Consider the following 25,120-nt stretch of genomic DNA (forward strand, 5'->3'; position numbering starts at 1 on the left):
TACTAACTATGTAACTATGTAACATAACATGGGGGGGGGGGGGTCTCCTGGCTGTTCACACAGGTGTGTCATTGCTGTACATTGACCATGCATTGCTTCTGTGGTATTGCAAAGGCAAAGACAAATGCTTCCAGCCATCCATTGCACTAATGGATTGGTCATCAGCTGGCTGTCTATGTCCCGCATCAATATAGACCAAAGTACAGAGGGTTAGGCTATGCTATTGTGCACCTACCTGATGCATCAGAAGGTGCGAGGCCCTTGCTAAATTCTGTGCACAGACTTTGAGATCTATACTTTAGACTGTATCTAAACCTGCTCCAACATGGACTGACATTCTGGCCTACTTTCAGCCGATGCGACTTGTCTGTCGCTGAACAGTCGCTTTTTATGTATTCAGCACCTATGTATAATGTTGTAAAAATGCTCTAGAAGCTAAAGTCGCAGAAATGTCACACATATTTGGCCTGCAACTTTCTGTGCGACAAATTCAGACAGGAAAAATCAGTATAAATCCTTAGAAAATTATCCCCCAGTGTCTCCATCTGCTGGCGGTATTGAATAAGCATTGCTGCACTGATGGGGTATGCATTAGACGAAAAAAAAGAAGAAAAAGAAGAATAATACGCCCAGAAAAGAGGCGAAAAGGAGAAAAACGTAAAAAAACGTGAAAAAAAAGTAAGAGGAAGAGAAGGGAAAAAAAGGTGGAAATGGGTTTAAAAGTGATTTCGGCGGAGAAATATATATATATATATATATATATATATATATATATATATATATACGCGCACACACACACATATATATAAACGTATTCTCCGTTGAGATATTGCAGCCGCTGCTGTGTCCAGGCCCAGGAGCCTTAGCACTGTGCTGTGATGTCACTCAATACCACTGACATCACTAGGTGTAAACAACATCTCTCCTTTGCTGTGTATGTGACTATGGAGCTGTTTGGTGATGTCGTCTATTATGGCCTTCATAGAAGCAACAGGAGATTGTTGCATCCATCTAGAACCCTCAGAACTACAGTGCTATGATGTCACTCACTTCCACAGGCCTTGCAGAGTGTAAACAACAACAACCCAGCTTTGTTGTGTATGTAACCATAGGGATTTGTGATGTCACCTAGAACCTTCACAGCAGCGACAGCTTTATGAGGAGCATCAGCACTGCTCTGCCTGAGCAGAACCATCACCGCCATAGGTTGTCAAATAACCCGGATTTAACCCACACAGGTAAGTCCAATGGGGTGCAGGCATGTCCTCTATGCTTACAGCTTCCCGTGGGTGTTGGTTTGATACCGTTTGGGGACAGCCAAGGAGGCATCTGCAGGCAACAAAGGTAGGTGTGTGCTTGTGTGTGTGTTTCCTATGCAGATCCTAAGCCCAGTGTCACATGCAAGTAGGAGGAGTAAGAAGGGTTCCTGGCAAATCCGGGTTATGGATTGCATTTAAAAAGGCCCCGTGGGAGTGCAATGGGCCCCTGTCTTGCTGCTTAGCAATAATGGTATGGGTTTAGGTTCTGCTGTGTGTACTGGTGGTTGACTGCCCCCCAGCCCAGAGTGTGCATGGAAAATTGTCTGGCAGCCTCCCTGACAGCAAGCAGTGATAGTGCCCATGAAGGGCACCTTGTTGGGCCCGCCCCTTTCACGGTTATCGCTTCTCGGCCTTTTGGCTAAGATCAAGTGTAGTATCTGTTCTTATCAGTTTAATATCTGATACGTCCCCTATCTGGGGACCATATATTAAATGGATTTTTGAGAACGGGGGCCGATTTCGAAGCTTGCTTCCGTCGCCCTATGCATTGACCCGATATGGCAGTATCTTCGGGTACAGTGCACCACCCCCTTACAGGGTTAAAAAGAAAGATTCCTACTTTCATTGCTACCTGCTTGCTGGCTAGCCAGCTAGCCAGCCCTGTGGGCCTTGCTGCTGCTGCAGCCAAAAAACAAAAGGTGGTGCTGCTGCTGCTTCTGCTGCTTCTGCTTCTGCTTGTGTCTGGCCGCTGTTGGAGCGTCCAGGCACAGGACTTCTGCTGCTGCTGACTAAATGGCCTCCTTAATTGGATCATTTGAGTAGCCAGCACACCTGTGCAGGTAGGGCATGACATGATAGGCAGCTGCCTTGATAGCGGGTGGGTGCTGAATGTTCCTAATTGACAAAATAAGATTAATGCTTATGAAGAAATATAAAATCTCATCCCTTCCCCAATATCGCGCCACACCCCTACCCCTTAATTCCCTGGTTGAACTTGATGGACATATGTCTTTTTTCGACCGTACTAACTATGTAACTATGTAACATAACATGGGGGGGGGGGGGGGGGGTCTCCTGGCTGTTCACACAGGTGTGTCATTGCTGTACATTGACCATGCATTGCTTCTGTGGTATTGCAAAGGCAGAGACAAATGCTTCCAGCCATCCATTGCACTAATGGATTGGTCATCAGCTGGCTGTCTATGTCCCGCATCAATATAGACCAAAGTACAGAGGGTTAGGCTATGCTATTGTGCACCTACCTGATGCATCAGAAGGTGCGAGGCCCTTGCTAAATTCTGTGCACAGACTTTGAGATCTATACTTTAGACTGTATCTAAACCTGCTCCAACATGGACTGACATTCTGGCCTACTTTCAGCCGATGCGACTTGTCTGTCGCTGAACAGTCGCTTTTTATGTATTCAGCACCTATGTATAATGTTGTAAAAATGCTCTAGAAGCTAAAGTCGCAGAAATGTCACACATATTTGGCCTGCAACTTTCTGTGCGACAAATTCAGACAGGAAAAATCAGTATAAATCCTTAGAAAATTATCCCCCAGTGTCTCCATCTGCTGGCGGTATTGAATAAGCATTGCTGCACTGATGGGGTATGCATTAGACGAAAAAAAAGAAGAAAAAGAAGAATAATACGCCCAGAAAAGAGGCGAAAAGGAGAAAAACGTAAAAAAACGTGAAAAAAAAGTAAGAGGAAGAGAAGGGAAAAAAAGGTGGAAATGGGTTTAAAAGTGATTTCGGCGGAGAAATATATATATATATATATATATATATATATATATATATATATATATATATATATATACGCGCACACACACACATATATATAAACGTATTCTCCGTTGAGATATTGCAGCCGCTGCTGTGTCCAGGCCCAGGAGCCTTAGCACTGTGCTGTGATGTCACTCAATACCACTGACATCACTAGGTGTAAACAACATCTCTCCTTTGCTGTGTATGTGACTATGGAGCTGTTTGGTGATGTCGTCTATTATGGCCTTCATAGAAGCAACAGGAGATTGTTGCATCCATCTAGAACCCTCAGAACTACAGTGCTATGATGTCACTCACTTCCACAGGCCTTGCAGAGTGTAAACAACAACAACCCAGCTTTGTTGTGTATGTAACCATAGGGATTTGTGATGTCACCTAGAACCTTCACAGCAGCGACAGCTTTATGAGGAGCATCAGCACTGCTCTGCCTGAGCAGAACCATCACCGCCATAGGTTGTCAAATAACCCGGATTTAACCCACACAGGTAAGTCCAATGGGGTGCAGGCATGTCCTCTATGCTTGCAGCTTCCCGTGGGTGTTGGTTTGATACCGTTTGGGGACAGCCAAGGAGGCATCTGCAGGCAACAAAGGTAGGTGTGTGCTTGTGTGTGTGTTTCCTATGCAGATCCTAAGCCCAGTGTCACATGCAAGTAGGAGGAGTAAGAAGGGTTCCTGGCAAATCCGGGTTATGGATTGCATTTAAAAAGGCCCCGTGGGAGTGCAATGGGCCCCTGTCTTGCTGCTTAGCAATAATGGTATGGGTTTAGGTTCTGCTGTGTGTACTGGTGGTTGACTGCCCCCCAGCCCAGAGTGTGCATGGAAAATTGTCTGGCAGCCTCCCTGACAGCAAGCAGTGATAGTGCTCATGAAGGGCACCTTGTTGGGCCCGCCCCTTTCACGGTTATCGCTTCTCGGCCTTTTGGCTAAGATCAAGTGTAGTATCTGTTCTTATCAGTTTAATATCTGATACGTCCCCTATCTGGGGACCATATATTAAATGGATTTTTGAGAACGGGGGCCGATTTCGAAGCTTGCTTCCGTCGCCCTATGCATTGACCCGATATGGCAGTATCTTCGGGTACAGTGCACCACCCCCTTACAGGGTTAAAAAGAAAGATTCCTACTTTCATTGCTACCTGCTTGCTGGCTAGCCAGCTAGCCAGCCCTGTGGGCCTTGCTGCTGCTGCAGCCAAAAAACAAAAGGTGGTGCTGCTGCTGCTTCTGCTGCTTCTGCTTCTGCTTGTGTCTGGCTGCTGTTGGAGCGTCCAGGCACAGGACTTCTGCTGCTGCTGACTAAATGGCCTCCTTAATTGGATCATTTGAGTAGCCAGCACACCTGTGCAGGTAGGGCATGACATGATAGGCAGCTGCCTTGATAGCGGGTGGGTGCTGAATGTTCCTAATTGACAAAATAAGATTAATGCTTATGAAGAAATATAAAATCTCATCCCTTCCCCAATATCGCGCCACACCCCTACCCCTTAATTCCCTGGTTGAACTTGATGGACATATGTCTTTTTTCGACCGTACTAACTATGTAACTATGTAACATAACATGGGGGGGGGGGGGAGGGGGGTCTCCTGGCTGTTCACACAGGTGTGTCATTGCTGTACATTGACCATGCATTGTTTCTGTGGTATTGCAAAGGCAAAGACAAATGCTTCCAGCCATCCATTGCACTAATGGATTGGTCATCAGCTGGCTGTCTATGTCCCGCATCAATATAGACCAAAGTACAGAGGGTTAGGCTATGCTATTGTGCACCTACCTGATGCATCAGAAGGTGCGAGGCCCTTGCTAAATTCTGTGCACAGACTTTGAGATCTATACTTTAGACTGTATCTAAACCTGCTCCAACATGGACTGACATTCTGGCCTACTTTCAGCCGATGCGACTTGTCTGTCGCTGAACAGTCGCTTTTTATGTATTCAGCACCTATGTATAATGTTGTAAAAATGCTCTAGAAGCTAAAGTCGCAGAAATGTCACACATATTTGGCCTGCAACTTTCTGTGCGACAAATTCAGACAGGAAAAATCAGTATAAATCCTTAGAAAATTATCCCCCAGTGTCTCCATCTGCTGGCGGTATTGAATAAGCATTGCTGCACTGATGGGGTATGCATTAGACGAAAAAAAAGAAGAAAAAGAAGAATAATACGCCCAGAAAAGAGGCGAAAAGGAGAAAAACGTAAAAAAACGTGAAAAAAAAGTAAGAGGAAGAGAAGGGAAAAAAAGGTGGAAATGGGTTTAAAAGTGATTTCGGCGGAGAAATATATATATTTGTGGTCAGGACTTTGAACCGTGCATGGGCTTACCTGTTATCTCCTGCCAAGGCCACCTGCAAGAAACTAGATTTACCAAGACCTAAACCCAAAACTCTGCTTATAACATAGAACAGCGGTTGAGGTGTGCCTGAAAACCGCGTCGAGGGTCAGCCTATAGAGGGCATTCCCTTATGTATGGTGATGAAGAAAAGGGTGAGGAGGGTGGGTTTCGCCAACCCAGCATACGCCCAGAGGGAGGGGCCGATGGATGTTAAATAGCCAAAGCCCCTCCCACAAATTCAGCCTGATAGGCTTCCCACTTGTGGTCAGGACTTTGAACCGTGCATGGGCTTACCTGTTATCTCCTGCCAAGGCCACCTGCAAGAAACTAGATTTACCAAGACCTAAACCCAAAACTCTGCTTATAACATAGAACAGCGGTTGAGGTGTGCCTGAAAACCGCGTCGAGGGTCAGCCTATAGAGGGCAAAAATACACCACCAGTTAGGGTAATTAAGTATCATTTATTTATAGTGCCAAAAATTGAAATGCCTCTGCCATTTCCCTTGAGGGATCTGGGACATAAGTGGTATATGCATCAGACCGCCACCTCCCCAACTTCTGGATGACATGTACAGGCACTTTGTGCCTGGAGGCCGCCGATGCTGCTCCTATGCGGAATAAGTGACCTGAGAACTCTCTGGGGTTGTGTCCTAAATTACCAAGCAGCGTGCGGATATGCGATGTGAAAAGAGAAGTGGTAAGAGCACCTCCACCGAAAGGCAACAGTGGCGACTCCGGAGGCTTATCATGGAGGAACTCAACCAGTTGTGCCAACACTGCCACCGGGCACCAGTTATTGCCTGAAGGAAAATACTTAACCACCGCCCCCCACCTACAAGTTTTTGTGACAGACAGTGAAACTTCGAACCAAGAACCCTGCCACCTTAAATGAGCCTTCTGTGGATGTGTCGCTCCCCGCCTGACACATGAAAATTCACCCGGCCGGAGGAAGCCATAGAAGGCTAGATAAATGGCAGATTTGATTATCAGACTGCGCTCGAAGCCAAACGGGTTATTGGCTAATGCGTCAGACATGGCTCGGAACAGCTCGCCGCTGATCGGTTTCCTGAGAGTTGGCGCTGTGGCGCTACGAGCCACCACCCCTCTGAGCGCAGCCTTGACAGCCTGAGATGATAAGATAGATAGCCTGTCTGGGTGGGATAAAGAAATGAAATGCTGAATGCCCGAAAGGTAAGATTTGATAGTGCTATGAGACAGGTGCAGAGAAGAGTGGCAGAAACCGATGAAAGATAGAATGATAGTGGTGTCGTAAGAAAAGGGGATGCTATGCTGCGACAGATATGCCCTGAAGGTGTCGTGTGCTGCATGATAGGCCTTCCTGGTATTGGGGGCTAAGGCGTCCGACATTAACTCCCGGGCCACCTGTGTGTAATGATTCAGTCCAAGATTAATTGTGCCAGGCAAGGGGGTTGTGTTCCTACTGCGTCTGCTTGCGGAGCCACCTGTGAAAAGAGATGGAAATTAGCCCTGGACAGAGCATCTGCGGCCGTGTTGTCTACCCCCGGTATGTGTCTGGCTACAAAATTGAAATTGTGTTGTAAGGACACCCAGACTAGTCTGCGCATGAATGACATGACAGTAGCATGCCCGGAACTGCCCTTGTTGACTATGGCAACTGTCGCCTGATTGTCACACTGAAACTCCACCGTCTGCCCTGACCATTTGTCGCCCCATGTCACTGCAGCTGCTACAATGGGGAAACCTCAAAGAGTGCCGAGGTGCTGCTGAAGCCTGCCAGAGCCATTACCTGCTTGGACCATTGGCCCGCCATCCACCTGCTGCCCCACACTGCACCATAACCGATGGAAGATGACGCGTCGGTGCAGATCTTGGGGGACAACTCGGAGGCTGGCGGGACAAACATGGCCGTCCCATTCCATTGTGCCATGAACCTATCCCACATGTTCAGGTCAGCCAGGGCTTGGCAATCTAACCAAACCCTACTGTGTTGATGAGGGACACCATGCAGCAAAGACAATATTCTGGATACAAACGCTCTACCCTGCGGGATTGCTCGCATAGCAAATGCCAGCCTTCCCAGCAAGCTCTGCAACTCGCCCTTGGTCGTGACCTGTGAGACCGTGTACTTATGAATAGTGTCTCTGATACGGTTGAGTTTGTCAGTGGGCAAGCTGACTTGCATTGTGACTGAATCTAGGATTACTCCCAGAAAGGTGAGACACTTAGTTGGACCGACCGTTTTCTTGGAAGACACTGGCACCCCAATATCAGTGAACAGTTTTAGCAATCTGACCAACTGGTCCGGCTCTTCCCTCGGGCGACTGAGCAGAAGAAAGTCATCCAAGTAATGGATGACCTGGCTGCATCCAGAGACATTAACCAGCAGCCAGTGCAATGCCTGGGCCAGTTGGTCAAACAGCCACGGGCTGCTCTTGCATCCGAACGTCAACTTGGAAGCAAAGTAATATGCCCCTTGCCATTTGAGCCCAAACCATTGCCACTGGTCCCTGTGCAATGGCAGCAACTTGAAGGCGTCAGTGATATCCGCCTTCGCCATCCAAGTCCCTGGGCCGAGCGCCAAGATGACCTGAATAGCCTGGTCTATGGAAGAATAATGCATGCTAAACTCCTCGGATGGAATGAGAGAGTTGATACTGGGAATACGTGACCCATGAGGAGCCGACAAGTCAAATATCAGTCTCTTTTTCCCATTGAACTTGCCTGTTACCACCCCTACCGGACTGACCCTCCAAGACCTGAATGGAGAAACTAACAAGGGGCCAATCATATAACCTTTCATTAGCTCAGCATTTATTAATTCAGTGACAACAGCGGGATCGTTTACGGCAGACAACAGATTGTCGCATTCAAATGTGGCCTGCGGCAGTGTGACCATGCCGGCGTGGAAGCCTCTATCAAAACTATTAATCAACCATTGGACCCAATCTGGGTCCGGGTGATCCGCGAGCAGAGCGGCCAGGACTGGGGTACGTACCCCGCCTAGTCATGCTGGCCCTTTCTGCCTACAAGCAGAGCCCGGATGTGCCCTGAAGCAGTAGAAGCAGACGTGTAATAACCTGCAATTGCTGAAGTTTGCACGAAGACATGTTATAGTTGTTACAAATTTGTGAGCCTCCGAGGTAGTGTACTGGACGGCCCAACTTATCCACGGCAGGTGCGGACCTGCTGAAACTGTCCGTGGAAGTGGACGGTCTGATAGTGCCCTGCTCGCCCTGTTGAGCCAGCCCTACACACCCCGCCGTAGTATGCGTGATTGATTGACAGGCGGCACATGCGGGGAATTTGAGATTTGCGAAGTGGCTGCAGAACATCTGTGAATCTTCGATGCTCCAGTCTGTGAGATACCCATCTTGGCTGAAGGCCGCCGCTGCCATGGCTGAGAAACTTCTATGATAATCGTAGAAATGGGTACCACCGTATTTGTAAGCGTATTCCGTAACCCTCAGCAAATACAGGTCGAGCTCCTCTCTGCGCTCCGGCCTGGCTGAGCATATCACCTCCCTGTATTTGCTGAAGGCAATCACAAACTCGTGGATATTTAGCTTCCGTTTCAGCCTGGTGTCCTTACTCTTAAGGACAACAGATAAGTCAGCGCATGCTACCGTTCTAGTGTCCTCAACGTCAAAGGCAGATAGCAACAGGGCCGCCAAATTGATGTCCTTCCCTTCCAGTATGTCTTTTCTCAGGGCCGCTGGGACAAAATGGACTGGTGACACCCTTGGTGGCCCAGAGCGCCTACCTGGGTTGCCTACCGGAACAGGGGCAGACATCTGTGTAGGCGTTGGCGCCTGCAATGCTGCTGGAGCTGGAGGCCCCTGAATGCCCCTTCTCTCCAGAGAATCCAGCCTGCCCAACATGGAAGTCATCATTGCATGCAGTTCAGAGAGGGTGGACTGGCTCGAGGTCCCCTCCTGACTGTCGCCAGCCCCCTGATCCGCCATGAGGAGTTTGTACAACTCTGCTTTTCGGGCGGTTGCTGGAAATGGAATTGCTCTCTTGCGCAACTCCTCCATCAATTTGGGGATCGTCCAAGCCCTGTAAGCTGCAGAGGAGGGCGTCCCTCGCACGGAGCTCCTAGCTGGTGTATCAGGGATGGACATCGGGTCCTCTATGTCTGACACGTGAGACATGACCTGTCCGGGCCGTAACGGGTGCCGGGGAAACAAAACGGTAATCGTGAGTCACCAGATATGAGAAACGTGTACCCCCCTCGCTGAGTACTGACTGACCTCACCACCACTGTAACACAACAGTAAGACGTCTGAACGAACAGCAAATCGACTGTAACCCTGCAAACAACCGAATACATACTTAATGTTATCTTACAGCTGCAGACTGCCCGTGAAATGTGGCCGAACCCAAGAGTGCTGACCGTAGTGCCAGTGCGACCCCAGAGTACCACCTGAATAGTTTGAAACGAGGCCTGACCGTGTGTCTGACCGAGAATGTGTGCATGACGCGTATAGTCATGAATTATTGAACCGTGAACACATCCTGACTGCGAGTCAAGATTACAGTGTGCACCGTTTCTAACTAACTAGCGATGGCTCTGAAGACGTGTCAGCAACCACCGCAGGCGAGTGGTCACCCTTGAAGAAGAGTCAAGATCGCAGTGACCACTACCTGTGTAAACGAAATGCTCTGTATGCGTGACAGTAGCAATGACGCCTTGAACCCTATCTGACATGTCGAGTCAGATATACAGTGATTCAGGGCCTATGTGTAACAGCAGTAGTGCGTAACATTAACTAATGTAACAGGAGTTTCAAGCATTTGACTGAAATGACGTGAACTAGCGTCTGCTAGCGAAAGTGATGACCACCGTGAAACGTGAATAAATAACATGAACAACCGCCGTACGGTTGGTACTGACCGTAGCCGAATTTGCAATGACCAGGAACGTAACGACCACCTAACTGGATACAGCCCACCTAAACTGCAAGAGAAACTAACAGTGTACTAACCATATGGTTTACGCGCCACCTACTACCTCTGACCCCATACCTGCTGACCCCCCCCTTACCCCCCCCCCCTATGCCTGAAACTACCCCAACCCCACGCTTCTGACCCGTTACCCCCGATATGCATGACCACCCCCCCCCCCCTAAACCGAGCCACAGTGATATGAATTATCGTATTATAAACTTTACAAGCTGCCCCTTGTCTGCGATAGTGCATGTGTCAGGAACCGTGGCCTGACACCGGTGCACCATGAGCCAGCCCCTATTACTGTATGGTACCAATACTCTCTGTAAGCCTAACATTTCCTCACACACACACACATTTTTTTTTTTTTTTTTCAGCGCCACCTGCTGGCCATCCGTGGAGCTATACCGTCGGCTCACTGGCATGCTGTGACTCCGCCCGTTCAGAGCCCCGTGTTGCACGTGAGACGCCGGCACAGGGAGACCCACGTGGGTCGCGTCTCCCCGCGCTTGCCATGCCGCCAGCTGCCGCTGGACCCAGAGACCGTGTACACTGTGGCCAGCCCGGGCATGCGCTGCACCGACGGACCGCCGCCTACATAACACGCTGGGTACCGGAGCCTGCCCGCCAAACGAGGGGAGCAATAGCAACAGACCAGGGCCCCAGTAAAGAAACCTGCCGGTCACCCGGCACTTACCTGCACCACCACACACCTGACCCAGCGTACGCAACGAAAGAACCCCCGCAATTTCGCCAACCCAGCATACGCCCAGAGGGAGGGGCCGATGGATGTTAAATAGCCAAAGCCCCTCCCACAAATTCAGCCTGATAGGCTTCCCACATATATATATATATATATATATATATATATATATACGCGCACACACACACATATATATAAACGTATTCTCCGTTGAGATATTGCAGCCGCTGCTGTGTCCAGGCCCAGGAGCCTTAGCACTGTGCTGTGATGTCACTCAATACCACTGACATCACTAGGTGTAAACAACATCTCTCCTTTGCTGTGTATGTGACTATGGAGCTGTTTGGTGATGTCGTCTATTATGGCCTTCATAGAAGCAACAGGAGATTGTTGCATCCATCTAGAACCCTCAGAACTACAGTGCTATGATGTCACTCACTTCCACAGGCCTTGCAGAGTGTAAACAACAACAACCCAGCTTTGTTGTGTATGTAACCATAGGGATTTGTGATGTCACCTAGAACCTTCACAGCAGCGACAGCTTTATGAGGAGCATCAGCACTGCTCTGCCTGAGCAGAACCATCACCGCCATAGGTTGTCAAATAACCCGGATTTAACCCACACAGGTAAGTCCAATGGGGTGCAGGCATGTCCTCTATGCTTACAGCTTCCCGTGGGTGTTGGTTTGATACCGTTTGGGGACAGCCAAGGAGGCATCTGCAGGCAACAAAGGTAGGTGTGTGCTTGTGTGTGTGTTTCCTATGCAGATCCTAAGCCCAGTGTCACATGCAAGTAGGAGGAGTAAGAAGGGTTCCTGGCAAATCCGGGTTATGGATTGCATTTAAAAAGGCCCCGTGGGAGTGCAATGGGCCCCTGTCTTGCTGCTTAGCAATAATGGTATGGGTTTAGGTTCTGCTGTGTGTACTGGTGGTTGACTGCCCCCCAGCCCAGAGTGTGCATGGAAAATTGTCTGGCAGCCTCCCTGACAGCAAGCAGTGATAGTGCCCATGAAGGGCACCTTGTTGGGCCCGCCCCTTTCACGGTTATCGCTTCTCGGCCTTTTGGCTAAGATCAAGTGTAGTATCTGTTCTTATCAGTTTAATATCTGATACGTCCCCTATCTGGGGACCATATATTAAATGGATTTTTGAGAACGGGGGCCGATTTCGAAGCTTGCTTCCGTCGCCCTATGCATTGACCCGATATGGCAGTATCTTCGGGTACAGTGCACCACCCCCTTACAGGGTTAAAAAGAAAAAGATTCCTACTTTCATTGCTACCTGCTTGCTGGCTAGCCAGCTAGCCAGCCCTGTGGGCCTTGCTGCTGCTGCAGCCAAAAAACAAAAGGTGGTGCTGCTGCTGCTTCTGCTGCTTCTGCTTCTGCTTGTGTCTGGCCGCTGTTGGAGCGTCCAGGCACAGGACTTCTGCTGCTGCTGACTAAATGGCCTCCTTAATTGGATCATTTGAGTAGCCAGCACACCTGTGCAGGTAGGGCATGACATGATAGGCAGCTGCCTTGATAGCGGGTGGGTGCTGAATGTTCCTAATTGACAAAATAAGATTAATGCTTATGAAGAAATATAAAATCTCATCCCTTCCCCAATATCGCGCCACACCCCTACCCCTTAATTCCCTGGTTGAACTTGATGGACATATGTCTTTTTTCGACCGTACTAACTATGTAACTATGTAACATAACATGGGGGGGGGGGGGGGGGGTCTCCTGGCTGTTCACACAGGTGTGTCATTGCTGTACATTGACCATGCATTGCTTCTGTGGTATTGCAAAGGCAAAGACAAATGCTTCCAGCCATCCATTGCACTAATGGATTGGTCATCAGCTGGCTGTCTATGTCCCGCATCAATATAGACCAAAGTACAGAGGGTTAGGCTATGCTATTGTGCACCTACCTGATGCATCAGAAGGTGCGAGGCCCTTGCTAAATTCTGTGCACAGACTTTGAGATCTATACTTTAGACTGTATCTAAACCTGCTCCAACATGGACTGACATTCTGGCCTACTTTCAGCCGATGCGACTTGTCTGTCGCTGAACAGTCGCTTTTTATGTATTCAGCACCTATGTATGATGTTGTAAAAATGCTCTAGAAGCTAAAGTCGCAGAAATGTCACACATATTTGGCCTGCAACTTTCTGTGCGACAAATTCAGACAGGAAAAATCAGTATAAATCCTTAGAAAATTATCCCCCAGTGTCTCCATCTGCTGGCGGTATTGAATAAGCATTGCTGCACTGATGGGGTATGCATTAGACGAAAAAAAAGAAGAAAAAGAAGAATAATACGCCCAGAAAAGAGGCGAAAAGGAGAAAAACGTAAAAAAACGTGAAAAAAAAGTAAGAGGAAGAGAAGGGAAAAAAAGGTGGAAATGGGTTTAAAAGTGATTTCGGCGGAGAAATATATATATATATATATATATATATATATATATATATATATATATATACGCGCACACACACACATATATATAAACGTATTCTCCGTTGAGATATTGCAGCCGCTGCTGTGTCCAGGCCCAGGAGCCTTAGCACTGTGCTGTGATGTCACTCAATACCACTGACATCACTAGGTGTAAACAACATCTCTCCTTTGCTGTGTATGTGACTATGGAGCTGTTTGGTGATGTCGTCTATTATGGCCTTCATAGAAGCAACAGGAGATTGTTGCATCCATCTAGAACCCTCAGAACTACAGTGCTATGATGTCACTCACTTCCACAGGCCTTGCAGAGTGTAAACAACAACAACCCAGCTTTGTTGTGTATGTAACCATAGGGATTTGTGATGTCACCTAGAACCTTCACAGCAGCGACAGCTTTATGAGGAGCATCAGCACTGCTCTGCCTGAGCAGAACCATCACCGCCATAGGTTGTCAAATAACCCGGATTTAACCCACACAGGTAAGTCCAATGGGGTGCAGGCATGTCCTCTATGCTTACAGCTTCCCGTGGGTGTTGGTTTGATACCGTTTGGGGACAGCCAAGGAGGCATCTGCAGGCAACAAAGGTAGGTGTGTGCTTGTGTGTGTGTTTCCTATGCAGATCCTAAGCCCAGTGTCACATGCAAGTAGGAGGAGTAAGAAGGGTTCCTGGCAAATCCGGGTTATGGATTGCATTTAAAAAGGCCCCGTGGGAGTGCAATGGGCCCCTGTCTTGCTGCTTAGCAATAATGGTATGGGTTTAGGTTCTGCTGTGTGTACTGGTGGTTGACTGCCCCCCAGCCCAGAGTGTGCATGGAAAATTGTCTGGCAGCCTCCCTGACAGCAAGCAGTGATAGTGCCCATGAAGGGCACCTTGTTGGGCCCGCCCCTTTCACGGTTATCGCTTCTCGGCCTTTTGGCTAAGATCAAGTGTAGTATCTGTTCTTATCAGTTTAATATCTGATACGTCCCCTATCTGGGGACCATATATTAAATGGATTTTTGAGAACGGGGGCCGATTTCGAAGCTTGCTTCCGTCGCCCTATGCATTGACCCGATATGGCAGTATCTTCGGGTACAGTGCACCACCCCCTTACAGGGTTAAAAAGAAAGATTCCTACTTTCATTGCTACCTGCTTGCTGGCTAGCCAGCCCTGTGGGCCTTGCTGCTGCTGCAGCCAAAAAACAAAAGGTGGTGCTGCTGCTGCTTCTGCTGCTTCTGCTTCTGCTTGTGTCTGGCCGCTGTTGGAGCGTCCAGGCACAGGACTTCTGCTGCTGCTGACTAAATGGCCTCCTTAATTGGATCATTTGAGTAGCCAGCACACCTGTGCAGGTAGGGCATGACATGATAGGCAGCTGCCTTGATAGCGGGTGGGTGCTGAATGTTCCTAATTGACAAAATAAGATTAATGCTTATGAAGAAATATAAAATCTCATCCCTTCCCCAATATCGCGCCACACCCCTACCCCTTAATTCCCTGGTTGAACTTGATGGACATATGTCTTTTTTCGACCGTACTAACTATGTAACTATGTAACATAACATGGGGGGGGGGGGGTCTCCTGGCTGTTCACACAGGTGTGTCATTGCTGTACATTGACCATGCATTGCTTCTGTGGTATTGCAAAGGCAAAGACAAATGCTTCCAGCCATCCATTGCACTAATGGATTGGTCATCAGCTGGCTGTCTATGTCCCGCATCAATATAGACCAAAGTACAGAGGGTTAGGCTATGCTATTGTGCACCTACCTGATGCATCAGAAGGTGCGAGGCCCTTGCTAAATTCTGTGCACAGACTTTGAGATCTATACTTTAGACTGTATCTAAACCTGCTCCAACATGGACTGACATTCTGGCCTACTTTCAGCCGATGCGACTTGTCTGTCGCTGAACAGTCGCTTTTTATGTATTCAGCACCTATGTATAATGTTGTAAAAATGCTCTAGAAGCTAAAGTCGCAGAAATGTCACACATATTTGGCCTGCAACTTTCTGTGCGACAAATTCAGACAGGAAAAATCAGTATAAATCCTTAGAAAATTATCCCCCAGTGTCTCCATCTGCTGGCGGTATTGAATAAGCATTGCTGCACTGATGGGGTATGCATTAGACGAAAAAAAAGAAGAAAAAGAAGAATAATACGCCCAGAAAAGAGGCGAAAAGGAGAAAAACGTAAAAAAACGTGAAAAAAAAGTAAGAGGAAGAGAAGGGAAAAAAAGGTGGAAATGGGTTTAAAAGTGATTTCGGCGGAGAAATATATATATATATATATATATATATATATATATATATATATATATATACGCGCACACACACACATATATATAAACGTATTCTCCGTTGAGATATTGCAGCCGCTGCTGTGTCCAGGCCCAGGAGCCTTAGCACTGTGCTGTGATGTCACTCAATACCACTGACATCACTAGGTGTAAACAACATCTCTCCTTTGCTGTGTATGTGACTATGGAGCTGTTTGGTGATGTCGTCTATTATGGCCTTCATAGAAGCAACAGGAGATTGTTGCATCCATCTAGAACCCTCAGAACTACAGTGCTATGATGTCACTCACTTCCACAGGCCTTGCAGAGTGTAAACAACAACAACCCAGCTTTGTTGTGTATGTAACCATAGGGATTTGTGATGTCACCTAGAACCTTCACAGCAGCGACAGCTTTATGAGGAGCATCAGCACTGCTCTGCCTGAGCAGAACCATCACCGCCATAGGTTGTCAAATAACCCGGATTTAACCCACACAGGTAAGTCCAATGGGGTGCAGGCATGTCCTCTATGCTTACAGCTTCCCGTGGGTGTTGGTTTGATACCGTTTGGGGACAGCCAAGGAGGCATCTGCAGGCAACAAAGGTAGGTGTGTGCTTGTGTGTGTGTTTCCTATGCAGATCCTAAGCCCAGTGTCACATGCAAGTAGGAGGAGTAAGAAGGGTTCCTGGCAAATCCGGGTTATGGATTGCATTTAAAAAGGCCCCGTGGGAGTGCAATGGGCCCCTGTCTTGCTGCTTAGCAATAATGGTATGGGTTTAGGTTCTGCTGTGTGTACTGGTGGTTGACTGCCCCCCAGCCCAGAGTGTGCATGGAAAATTGTCTGGCAGCCTCCCTGACAGCAAGCAGTGATAGTGCCCATGAAGGGCACCTTGTTGGGCCCGCCCCTTTCACGGTTATCGCTTCTCGGCCTTTTGGCTAAGATCAAGTGTAGTATCTGTTCTTATCAGTTTTCATGCTGGTGGGGATGGGTGCTGCATGGAGGATGCAGGTGTACCAGGGCTTTCCGGGGCTGGTTCTGAGGAATCAGCTCGACGGCTGCCCCGATGTGACCTGTTCCCTCCGGGTCTCGCCATGAGGCTGAGAGGGTCTAGAGCCGAGGTACTTTTGTGCCTCGGGGAGTGGTGACCCCGAGGTGCCGAAACTCACTGGGAGAATAGGCTCACTGAGTTGAAGCACGGGCACCATAATCTCTTCACCTTGTGGCACTCACCTCTTGATTCCCGGCCTTCTGGCTAGGATCAGAGAAATTTTTATAGATCCGGCCGGATGTCCGGGCAGTATATCTGCACACATTCACTTATTTATTTATTTTTTGTCTCACTGTGTCACTTTTTGCGTGTTGTGTGTTCACAGGATTTGTCAGGATGCGGTAGCCCTTCTGGGTGTCCCTCCTGGCGGTCTAGGGGAGGTGTGTGTGGCCATTAGGTTCCGCACCTCCCTGCAAACACCCCGGGTACTCCTGCTTCGCAGGGTACCTACCGTAATCGGCTCTGCGGGCAGATACCTTGGCTAACGCCAAGGGGGATGCCGGGAGCATTTGTGGTCTCCTAGTAGCTTCGGCGAAAAGGGACATCGAACCTGGAACCTCGCAGGTACCTTTTGGTCCGGAGGCGAAGGGTAAGGTTTGTTGGGGGGCCTCTCTCCTATCGGAGAAGGGCTTGCGATAGACCGCATCCTTTGTGCACGTTTTTTTAGTGTAACACGTTTGCACTTTTTCTTGCACTTTGGGTGAATCGAAAGCACGTTCCTCGGCTTTAGATTAAAACAAAAATCTGTTCTTATCAGTTTAATATCTGATACGTCCCCTATCTGGGGACCATATATTAAATGGATTTTTGAGAACGGGGGCCGATTTCGAAGCTTGCTTCCGTCGCCCTATGCATTGACCCGATATGGCAGTATCTTCGGGTACAGTGCACCACCCCCTTACAGGGTTAAAAAGAAAGATTCCTACTTTCATTGCTACCTGCTTGCTGGCTAGCCAGCTAGCCAGCCCTGTGGGCCTTGCTGCTGCTGCAGCCAATAAACAAAAGGTGGTGCTGCTGCTGCTTCTGCTGCTTCTGCTTCTGCTTGTGTCTGGCCCCTGTTGGAGCGTCCAGGCACAGGACTTCTGCTGCTGCTGACTAAATGGCCTCCTTAATTGGATCATTTGAGTAGCCAGCACACCTGTGCAGGTAGGGCATGACATGATAGGCAGCTGCCTTGATAGCGGGTGGGTGCTGAATGTTCCTAATTGACAAAATAAGATTAATGCTTATGAAGAAATATAAAATCTCATCCCTTCCCCAATATCGCGCCACACCCCTACCCCTTAATTCCCTGGTTGAACGTGATGGACATATGTCTTTTTTCGACCGTACTAACTATGTAACTATGTAACATAACATGGGGGGGGGGGGGTCTCCTGGCTGTTCACACAGGTGTGTCATTGCTGTACATTGACCATGCATTGCTTCTGTGGTATTGCAAAGGCAAAGACAAATGCTTCCAGCCATCCATTGCACTAATGGATTGGTCATCAGCTGGCTGTCTATGTCCCGCATCAATATAGACCAAAGTACAGAGGGTTAGGCTATGCTATTGTGCACCTACCTGATGCATCAGAAGGTGCGAGGCCCTTGCTAAATTCTGTGCACAGACTTTGAGATCTATGCTTTAGACTGTATCTAAACCTGCTCCAACATGGACTGACATTCTGGCCTACTTTCAGCCGATGCGACTTGTCTGTCGCTGAACAGTCGCTTTTTATGTATTCAGCACCTATGTATAATGTTGTAAAAATGCTCTAGAAGCTAAAGTCGCAGAAATGTCACACATATTTGGCCTGCAACTTTCTGTGCGACAAATTCAGACAGGAAAAATCAGTATAAATCCTTAGAAAATTATCCCCCAGTGTCTCCATCTGCTGGCGGTATTGAATAAGCATTGCTGCACTGATGGGGTATGCATTAGACGAAAAAAAAGAAGAAAAAGAAGAATAATACGCCCAGAAAAGAGGCGAAAAGGAGAAAAACGTAAAAAAACGTGAAAAAAAAGTAAGAGGAAGAGAAGGGAAAAAAAGGTGGAAATGGGTTTAAAAGTGATTTCGGCGGAGAAATATATATATATATATATATATATATATATATATATATATGCGCACACACACACATAGATATAAACGTATTCTCCGTTGAGATATTGCAGCCGCTGCTGTGTCCAGGCCCAGGAGCCTTAGCACTGTGCTGTGATGTCACTCAATACCACTGACATCACTAGGTGTAAACAACATCTCTCCTTTGCTGTGTATGTGACTATGGAGCTGTTTGGTGATGTCGTCTATTACGGCCTTCATAGAAGCAACAGGAGATTGTTGCATCCATCTTGAACCCTCAGAACTACAGTGCTATGATGTCACTCACTTCCACAGGCCTTGCAGAGTGTAAACAACAACAACCCAGCTTTGTTGTGTATGTAACCAAAGGGATTTGTGATGTCACCTAGAACCTTCACAGCAGCGACAGCTTTATGAGGAGCATCAGCACTGCTCTGCCTGAGCAGAACCATCACCGCCATAGGTTGTCAAATAACCCGGATTTAACCCACACAGGTAAGTCCAATGGGGTGCAGGCATGTCCTCTATGCTTACAGCTTCCCGTGGGTGTTGGTTTGATACCGTTTGGGGACAGCCAAGGAGGCATCTGCAGGCAACAAAGGTAGGTGTGTGCTTGTGTGTGTGTTTCCTATGCAGATCCTAAGCCCAGTGTCACATGCAAGTAGGAGGAGTAAGAAGGGTTCCTGGCAAATCCGGGTTATGGATTGCATTTAAAAAGGCCCCGTGGGAGTGCAATGGGCCCCTGTCTTGCTGCTTAGCAATAATGGTATGGGTTTAGGTTCTGCTGTGTGTACTGGTGGTTGACTGCCCCCCAGCCCAGAGTGTGCATGGAAAATTGTCTGGCAGCCTCCCTGACAGCAAGCAGTGATAGTGCCCATGAAGGGGACCTTGTTGGGCCCGCCCCTTTCACGGTTATCGCTTCTCGGCCTTTTGGCTAAGATCAAGTGTAGTATCTGTTCTTATCAGTTTAATATCTGATACGTCCCCTATCTGGGGACCATATATTAAATGGATTTTTGAGAACGGGGGCCGATTTCGAAGCTTGCTTCCGTCGCCCTATGCATTGACCCGATATGGCAGTATCTTCGGGTACAGTGCACCACCCCCTTACAGGGTTAAAAAGAAAGATTCCTACTTTCATTGCTACCTGCTTGCTGGCTAGCCAGCTAGCCAGCCCTGTGGGCCTTGCTGCTGCTGCAGCCAATAAACAAAAGGTGGTGCTGCTGCTGCTTCTGCTGCTTCTGCTTCTGCTTGTGTCTGGCCCCTGTTGGAGCGTCCAGGCACAGGACTTCTGCTGCTGCTGACTAAATGGCCTCCTTAATTGGATCATTTGAGTAGCCAGCACACCTGTGCAGGTAGGGCATGACATGATAGGCAGCTGCCTTGATAGCGGGTGGGTGCTGAATGTTCCTAATTGACAAAATAAGATTAATGCTTATGAAGAAATATAAAATCTCATCCCTTCCCCAATATCGCGCCACACCCCTACCCCTTAATTCCCTGGTTGAACGTGATGGACATATGTCTTTTTTCGACCGTACTAACTATGTAACTATGTAACATAACATGGGGGGGGGGGGGGTCTCCTGGCTGTTCACACAGGTGTGTCATTGCTGTACATTGACCATGCATTGCTTCTGTGGTATTGCAAAGGCAAAGACAAATGCTTCCAGCCATCCATTGCACTAATGGATTGGTCATCAGCTGGCTGTCTATGTCCCGCATCAATATAGACCAAAGTACAGAGGGTTAGGCTATGCTATTGTGCACCTACCTGATGCATCAGAAGGTGCGAGGCCCTTGCTAAATTCTGTGCACAGACTTTGAGATCTATGCTTTAGACTGTATCTAAACCTGCTCCAACATGGACTGACATTCTGGCCTACTTTCAGCCGATGCGACTTGTCTGTCGCTGAACAGTCGCTTTTTATGTATTCAGCACCTATGTATAATGTTGTAAAAATGCTCTAGAAGCTAAAGTCGCAGAAATGTCACACATATTTGGCCTGCAACTTTCTGTGCGACAAATTCAGACAGGAAAAATCAGTATAAATCCTTAGAAAATTATCCCCCAGTGTCTCCATCTGCTGGCGGTATTGAATAAGCATTGCTGCACTGATGGGGTATGCATTAGACGAAAAAAAAGAAGAAAAAGAAGAATAATACGCCCAGAAAAGAGGCGAAAAGGAGAAAAACGTAAAAAAACGTGAAAAAAAAGTAAGAGGAAGAGAAGGGAAAAAAAGGTGGAAATGGGTTTAAAAGTGATTTCGGCGGAGAAATATATATATATATATATATATATATATATATATATATGCGCACACACACACACATAGATATAAACGTATTCTCCGTTGAGATATTGCAGCCGCTGCTGTGTCCAGGCCCAGGAGCCTTAGCACTGTGCTGTGATGTCACTCAATACCACTGACATCACTAGGTGTAAACAACATCTCTCCTTTGCTGTGTATGTGACTATGGAGCTGTTTGGTGATGTCGTCTATTACGGCCTTCATAGAAGCAACAGGAGATTGTTGCATCCATCTTGAACCCTCAGAACTACAGTGCTATGATGTCACTCACTTCCACAGGCCTTGCAGAGTGTAAACAACAACAACCCAGCTTTGTTGTGTATGTAACCAAAGGGATTTGTGATGTCACCTAGAACCTTCACAGCAGCGACAGCTTTATGAGGAGCATCAGCACTGCTCTGCCTGAGCAGAACCATCACCGCCATAGGTTGTCAAATAACCCGGATTTAACCCACACAGGTAAGTCCAATGGGGTGCAGGCATGTCCTCTATGCTTACAGCTTCCCGTGGGTGTTGGTTTGATACCGTTTGGGGACAGCCAAGGAGGCATCTGCAGGCAACAAAGGTAGGTGTGTGCTTGTGTGTGTGTTTCCTATGCAGATCCTAAGCCCAGTGTCACATGCAAGTAGGAGGAGTAAGAAGGGTTCCTGGCAAATCCGGGTTATGGATTGCATTTAAAAAGGCCCCGTGGGAGTGCAATGGGCCCCTGTCTTGCTGCTTAGCAATAATGGTATGGATTTAGGTTCTGCTGTGTGTACTGGTGGTTGACTGCCCCCCAGCCCAGAGTGTGCATGGAAAATTGTCTGGCAGCCTCCCTGACAGCAAGCAGTGATAGTGCCCATGAAGGGGACCTTGTTGGGCCCGCCCCTTTCACGGTTATCGCTTCTCGGCCTTTTGGCTAAGATCAAGTGTAGTATCTGTTCTTATCAGTTTAATATCTGATACGTCCCCTATCTGGGGACCATATATTAAATGGATTTTTGAGAACGGGGGCCGATTTCGAAGCTTGCTTCCGTCGCCCTATGCATTGACCCGATATGGCAGTATCTTCGGGTACAGTGCACCACCCCCTTACAGGGTTAAAAAGAAAGATTCCTACTTTCATTGCTACCTGCTTGCTGGCTAGCCAGCTAGCCAGCCCTGTGGGCCTTGCTGCTGCTGCAGCCAATAAACAAAAGGTGGTGCTGCTGCTGCTTCTGCTGCTTCTGCTTCTGCTTGTGTCTGGCCCCTGTTGGAGCGTCCAGGCACAGGACTTCTGCTGCTGCTGACTAAATGGCCTCCTTAATTGGATCATTTGAGTAGCCAGCACACCTGTGCAGGTAGGGCATGACATGATAGGCAGCTGCCTTGATAGCGGGTGGGTGCTGAATGTTCCTAATTGACAAAATAAGATTAATGCTTATGAAGAAATATAAAATCTCATCCCTTCCCCAATATCGCGCCACACCCCTACCCCTTAATTCCCTGGTTGAACGTGATGGACATATGTCTTTTTTCGACCGTACTAACTATGTAACTATGTAACATAACATGGGGGGGGGGGTCTCCTGGCTGTTCACACAGGTGTGTCATTGCTGTACATTGACCATGCATTGCTTCTGTGGTATTGCAAAGGCAAAGACAAATGCTTCCAGCCATCCATTGCACTAATGGATTGGTCATCAGCTGGCTGTCTATGTCCCGCATCAATATAGACCAAAGTACAGAGGGTTAGGCTATGCTATTGTGCACCTACCTGATGCATCAGAAGGTGCGAGGCCCTTGCTAAATTCTGTGCACAGACTTTGAGATCTATGCTTTAGACTGTATCTAAACCTGCTCCAACATGGACTGACATTCTGGCCTACTTTCAGCCGATGCGACTTGTCTGTCGCTGAACAGTCGCTTTTTATGTATTCAGCACCTATGTATAATGTTGTAAAAATGCTCTAGAAGCTAAAGTCGCAGAAATGTCACACATATTTGGCCTGCAACTTTCTGTGCGACAAATTCAGACAGGAAAAATCAGTATAAATCCTTAGAAAATTATCCCCCAGTGTCTCCATCTGCTGGCGGTATTGAATAAGCATTGCTGCACTGATGGGGTATGCATTAGACGAAAAAAAAGAAGAAAAAGAAGAATAATACGCCCAGAAAAGAGGCGAAAAGGAGAAAAACGTAAAAAAACGTGAAAAAAAAGTAAGAGGAAGAGAAGGGAAAAAAAGGTGGAAATGGGTTTAAAAGTGATTTCGGCGGAGAAATATATATATATATATATATATATATATATATATATATATATGCGCACACACACACATAGATATAAACGTATTCTCCGTTGAGATATTGCAGCCGCTGCTGTGTCCAGGCCCAGGAGCCTTAGCACTGTGCTGTGATGTCACTCAATACCACTGACATCACTAGGTGTAAACAACATCTCTCCTTTGCTGTGTATGTGACTATGGAGCTGTTTGGTGATGTCGTCTATTACGGCCTTCATAGAAGCAACAGGAGATTGTTGCATCCATCTTGAACCCTCAGAACTACAGTGCTATGATGTCACTCACTTCCACAGGCCTTGCAGAGTGTAAACAACAACAACCCAGCTTTGTTGTGTATGTAACCAAAGGGATTTGTGATGTCACCTAGAACCTTCACAGCAGCGACAGCTTTATGAGGAGCATCAGCACTGCTCTGCCTGAGCAGAACCATCACCGCCATAGGTTGTCAAATAACCCGGATTTAACCCACACAGGTAAGTCCAATGGGGTGCAGGCATGTCCTCTATGCTTACAGCTTCCCGTGGGTGTTGGTTTGATACCGTTTGGGGACAGCCAAGGAGGCATCTGCAGGCAACAAAGGTAGGTGTGTGCTTGTGTGTGTGTTTCCTATGCAGATCCTAAGCCCAGTGTCACATGCAAGTAGGAGGAGTAAGAAGGGTTCCTGGCAAATCCGGGTTATGGATTGCATTTAAAAAGGCCCCGTGGGAGTGCAATGGGCCCCTGTCTTGCTGCTTAGCAATAATGGTATGGGTTTAGGTTCTGCTGTGTGTACTGGTGGTTGACTGCCCCCCAGCCCAGAGTGTGCATGGAAAATTGTCTGGCAGCCTCCCTGACAGCAAGCAGTGATAGTGCCCATGAAGGGGACCTTGTTGGGCCCGCCCCTTTCACGGTTATCGCTTCTCGGCCTTTTGGCTAAGATCAAGTGTAGTATCTGTTCTTATCAGTTTAATATCTGATACGTCCCCTATCTGGGGACCATATATTAAATGGATTTTTGAGAACGGGGGCCGATTTCGAAGCTTGCTTCCGTCGCCCTATGCATTGACCCAATATGGCAGTATCTTCGGGTACAGTGCACCACCCCCTTACAGGGTTAAAAAGAAAGATTCCTACTTTCATTGCTACCTGCTTGCTGGCTAGCCAGCTAGCCAGCCCTGTGGGCCTTGCTGCTGCTGCAGCCAATAAACAAAAGGTGGTGCTGCTGCTGCTTCTGCTTCTGCTTGTGTCTGGCCCCTGTTGGAGCGTCCAGGCACAGGACTTCTGCTGCTGCTGACTAAATGGCCTCCTTAATTGGATCATTTGAGTAGCCAGCACACCTGTGCAGGTAGGGCATGACATGATAGGCAGCTGCCTTGATAGCGGGTGGGTGCTGAATGTTCCTAATTGACAAAATAAGATTAATGCTTATGAAGAAATATAAAATCTCATCCCTTCCCCAATATCGCGCCACACCCCTACCCCTTAATTCCCTGGTTGAACGTGATGGACATATGTCTTTTTTCGACCGTACTAACTATGTAACTATGTAACATAACATGGGGGGGGGGGGGGTCTCCTGGCTGTTCACACAGGTGTGTCATTGCTGTACATTGACCATGCATTGCTTCTGTGGTATTGCAAAGGCAAAGACAAATGCTTCCAGCCATCCATTGCACTAATGGATTGGTCATCAGCTGGCTGTCTATGTCCCGCATCAATATAGACCAAAGTACAGAGGGTT

General features: G+C 47.8%; 8 non-coding genes and 1 pseudogene across 8 annotated transcripts; all 9 read left to right on the forward strand.

The window, feature by feature from the left end:
- The first annotated feature begins 1,657 nt into the window (after positions 1–1,657).
- Positions 1,658–1,848, forward strand: LOC130320310 (U2 spliceosomal RNA). The gene has a single exon (XR_008866230.1). It is a non-coding gene; the product is annotated as a U2 spliceosomal RNA (small nuclear RNA).
- A 2,107-nt stretch (positions 1,849–3,955) lies between these two features.
- Positions 3,956–4,146, forward strand: LOC130320322 (U2 spliceosomal RNA). The gene has a single exon (XR_008866241.1). It is a non-coding gene; the product is annotated as a U2 spliceosomal RNA (small nuclear RNA).
- A 7,913-nt stretch (positions 4,147–12,059) lies between these two features.
- Positions 12,060–12,250, forward strand: LOC130320328 (U2 spliceosomal RNA). The gene has a single exon (XR_008866246.1). It is a non-coding gene; the product is annotated as a U2 spliceosomal RNA (small nuclear RNA).
- A 2,101-nt stretch (positions 12,251–14,351) lies between these two features.
- LOC130320329 (U2 spliceosomal RNA) lies at positions 14,352–14,542 on the forward strand. Its single transcript, XR_008866247.1, has one exon. It is a non-coding gene; the product is annotated as a U2 spliceosomal RNA (small nuclear RNA).
- A 2,086-nt stretch (positions 14,543–16,628) lies between these two features.
- LOC130320327 (U2 spliceosomal RNA) lies at positions 16,629–16,788 on the forward strand (annotated as a pseudogene).
- Positions 16,789–17,473: 685 nt separating this feature from the next.
- LOC130320326 (U2 spliceosomal RNA) lies at positions 17,474–17,657 on the forward strand. Its single transcript, XR_008866245.1, has one exon. It is a non-coding gene; the product is annotated as a U2 spliceosomal RNA (small nuclear RNA).
- Positions 17,658–19,741: 2,084 nt separating this feature from the next.
- On the forward strand, positions 19,742–19,932 carry LOC130320330 (U2 spliceosomal RNA). The gene has a single exon (XR_008866248.1). It is a non-coding gene; the product is annotated as a U2 spliceosomal RNA (small nuclear RNA).
- Positions 19,933–22,017: 2,085 nt separating this feature from the next.
- Positions 22,018–22,208, forward strand: LOC130320311 (U2 spliceosomal RNA). The gene has a single exon (XR_008866231.1). It is a non-coding gene; the product is annotated as a U2 spliceosomal RNA (small nuclear RNA).
- Positions 22,209–24,292: 2,084 nt separating this feature from the next.
- Positions 24,293–24,483, forward strand: LOC130320325 (U2 spliceosomal RNA). Its single transcript, XR_008866244.1, has one exon. It is a non-coding gene; the product is annotated as a U2 spliceosomal RNA (small nuclear RNA).
- The last annotated feature ends 637 nt before the right edge of the window (positions 24,484–25,120 follow it).

The sequence above is a fragment of the Hyla sarda genome, unplaced genomic scaffold (assembly GCF_029499605.1).
Source record: "Hyla sarda isolate aHylSar1 unplaced genomic scaffold, aHylSar1.hap1 scaffold_2195, whole genome shotgun sequence".
Classification (NCBI taxonomy): domain Eukaryota; kingdom Metazoa; phylum Chordata; class Amphibia; order Anura; family Hylidae; genus Hyla; species Hyla sarda.